Source organism: Bubalus kerabau, chromosome 4 (assembly GCF_029407905.1).
Source record: "Bubalus kerabau isolate K-KA32 ecotype Philippines breed swamp buffalo chromosome 4, PCC_UOA_SB_1v2, whole genome shotgun sequence".
Classification (NCBI taxonomy): Eukaryota; Metazoa; Chordata; class Mammalia; order Artiodactyla; family Bovidae; genus Bubalus; species Bubalus kerabau.
The window spans coordinates 25,443,574-25,447,284 of record NC_073627.1 but is presented as its reverse complement, the minus strand read 5'-3'; the positions used below and the strand labels follow the sequence as shown (position 1 = coordinate 25,447,284).

General features: G+C 41.8%; 1 pseudogene; it reads left to right on the top strand.

Annotated features, from left to right (window-relative positions):
• Window positions 1-2,658: 2,658 nt before the first annotated feature.
• LOC129650823 (60S ribosomal protein L12-like) lies at window positions 2,659-3,270 on the top strand (annotated as a pseudogene).
• The last annotated feature ends 441 nt before the right edge of the window (window positions 3,271-3,711 follow it).

The following is a 3,711-nucleotide window of genomic DNA, read 5'->3' as shown; positions in this document are numbered from 1 at the left end:
AAAATTTTTTTTTAGAACCAGTTTACCTGGTTTTAAATTGTGCCTCTTTGCAGTCAACTCTCCCATCTTCAACCACAGTCTGCTTTCTGGCATCTTGCATTTTTATAGATTTATTTAAATGAAATCATGCAGCACGTACTCTTGTGCCTACCTTCTTTTGTTCAACTTTTTTCTTATTTTTGGGATTCATCAGCATTGTGGCACATAGCAACAGTTCATTCCTTTCTATTGTGTTCCATTATATGGATATAGAACTTGGCGGAAACTTTGTTGTGGTTTCCGCAAGAAACAGCAAGTGAGACAGGGTAACACAGGTTTAGGATTGGCTAGTTTAATGATTGCAGTGGACCTTAGGGCATAGGAACTGGCTTTAGTTGTCTGGTATCTGGCCCTGGGGTGACTAGGACAAAGGAATAGTGACTTTAATTGTGAGCTTGATGAATTAGGTGGTTTGGAGTAAGGGTTTTGGATTGGCAGAATGACTTACTCTTTGAGAATTGGTTAGCATTCAGAGGGGCAGTCTGTCCTAGGCTGGAAAGGCCCCAAGATGTCAAAGCATCAGTAAATACAGAAAAAATGTAAAACCATGATTAATACACCTTGAAAGGTGTATTATCTGAACTCAGGGATGCTAAGCATAGCTGAAACAGCTGCATAGCGTATAGTGAAACCTGGCCCCTTTGCCACACTTGGCCCTAAGATTCTCCTAACCAGATTAATACTCTTCAGTCAGTATATTGGATCCTTTGGGAAAACTGATCATCTCATGAAGAAATACCTGCAGATATTGTATTAGTCTCCTGTTGTTCAGTCACTTAGTCATGTCCGACTCTGATCCAGTGGACTGCAGCACTCCAGGCTTCCCTGTCCACCATCTCCTGGAGTTTGCTCAAACTCATGTCCATTGAGTCAGTGATGCCATCCAACCACCTCATCCTCTGTCGTCCCCTTTTCCTTCTGCCTTCAATCTTCAGTGCTCAACCTTCTAGCTCTCACATCCATACATGGCTACAGGAAAAATCATAGCTCTGACTATACGGCCTTTGTAGGCAAAGTAATGTCTCTCCTTTTTAATACACTGTCTAGGTTTGTCACTGCTTTTCTTCCAAGGAGCATGCATCTTTTAATTTCATGACTGCAGTCACCATCCACAGTGATTTTGGAACCCAAGAAAAAAAAGTCTGTCACTGTTCCTATTGTTTCCCCATCTATTTGCCATGAAGTGATGGAACTAGATGCCATGATCTTAGTTTTTTGAATGTTGAGTTTTAAGCCAGCTTTTTCACTCCTGTTTCACCTTCATTAGGAGGCTCTCTAATTCCTCTTCACTTTCTGCCTTTAGGCTGGTGTCATCTGCATATCTGAGGTTACTGATAATTTTCTCCCAGAAATCTTGATTCCAACTTGTGCTTTAGTCTCCTAAGGGTGCTATAACAAAATCTTGGTAGCTTAAAACCAAAGAAATTTATTCTCTCTCAGTTCTGGAAGTCAGAAGTCCAAAATCAATCAAGTCTGAAAACATGCCAGGGTCATGTTCCCTCCAGAGGCTCTAGGGAGCGTTTCTTTTGTTGCCTCTTCCAGATTCTGGTGGCTCTAGGCATTCCTTGGTTGGCAGCAGCACCACTCCAGTCTGCCTCCATCTTCGCCTAACTTTCTCCTCTCTCTCTCTCTTCTGGGTGTCTCCTATAGACACTTGTTACTGGGTTTAGGGCCCACTCAGTATCCAAGGTGGTCTTATCTTAAACTCTTTTTCCAAATGAAGTCACATTCACAGATTATTGGGATTAGGATGTGGATATATCTTTTGGGGAACCACTGTTCAGCCACTGTAAGAGCTGAGAGTCCAAAGTGAAAGTCAGCTTGCTGTAGTAAGGTCCAGCAACTGAGAAGCCCTGTCTCATGAACACAGAGTGTCCAGAAAGTTTTAGTGCCTCAGATGAAAATGTGAATGGATGTTAAGGATCACCAGATAGTTGAAGAAAGTCTCTAACATGAAAGACAAAGACCAAACAAGAACAAAGGAACTTGGAGAATATAGAAACAGCACAGAGACCAGAACAAAACAAAATATAACTTAAAAGATGATAAATGTTCTCAGATATGGAGATGTTACATCCATGAAATAAAAACATGGGTATTAAAAAATTAGGGAAAAAATTAGGGAATAAAACACCTTAAAAATTTGATAACCAATAACTGCAATCAAGGAGTTACAAGACTTTCATGGTGGTCCAATGGCTAAGACTCTGTACTCCCAGTGTAAGAGGCCCAGGTTCAACTTCTAGTCAGGGAACTAGATCCCACATGCAATAGTTAAGATCCCACCTGCTGCAACTAAGACCTGGGGCTAATAAATACTAAAAAAAAACCCAAAACCCACAAAGGGTTAAAAGATAAAATTGAGAAAATATCCTTTAAAAAAAAAAATCTGGGTGAAACAACTGGCAAGGGATTAATCTCCAAAATATATAAGCAGGTCATGCAACTCAATACCAGAAAAACAAATAACCCAATCAAAAAGTGGATAGAAGTCCTAAACAGACATTTCTCCAAAGAAGACATACAGATGGCTAATAAACACATGAAAAGATGCTCTACATCATTATTAGAGAAATGCAAATTAAAACTATAATTAGGTATCATGTCACATTGGTGATAATGGCCATGATCAAAAAACCTACAAACAATAACTTTCGGCTTTTGGCTCAGAGGAGGCAAAGGTGCAACTTTCTTTGGTCCTCCCGAATCCAGATCCATCCGACACCAGCTGCCTCCACCATGTTATTTAAGTGCTACCCCAACGAGATCAAAGCCGTATACCTGAAGTGCACTGGTGGGGAAGTCAGTGCCACGTCTGCCCTGGCCCCCAAGATGGGTCCCCTGGGCCTGTCTCCAAAAAAGGTCGGTGATGACATCACCAAGGCAACTGGTGATTGGAAGGGTCTGAGGATTACAGTGAAACTGACCATTCAGACAGGCCCAGATTGAGGCGGTACCTTCTGTTTCTGCCCTGATCATCAAAGCCCTCAAGGAACCACCAAGAGACAGAAAGAAGCAGAAAAACATTAAGCACAGTGGAAACATCACTTTTGATGATATCATCAACATTGCCCAGCATATGCGGCATCAGTCTCTAGCTAGAGAACTTTCTGGAACCATTAAAGAGATCCTGGGGACTGCCCAGTCTATGGACTGCAGTGTTGCTGGCCGCCACCTCATCACATCATAGATAACATCAGTAGTGGTGCGGTGGAGTGCCCAGCTAGTTAAGGACAGCAAAGGAAAAAGAAAAATAAAGGATTATTTGACAACCAAAAAAAAAGTCTACAAACAATAAATGCTGGAGACTGTGGAGAAAAGGGAACCTTTTGCACTATTGGTGGGAATGCAAATTTATACAGTCACTAACTCAGATGGTAAAGCATCTTCCTGCAATGCGGGAGACCTGGGTTCGATCCCTGGGTCAGGAAGATCCCCTGGAGAAGGAAACAGCAACCCAGTCCGGTATTCTTGCCTGGAAAATTCCATAGATTGTGGAGACTGGTAGGCTACAGTCCATGGGGTTGCAAAGAGTTGGACACGACTGAGTGATTTCACTTTCACAGAGAATAATATGGAGATTCTGTAAAAAAAAACAACAACACACACACACAAAACTAGCAGTAAAAGTATATGATCCAGCAGTCCCTCTACTGGGCATATACCCTGAGG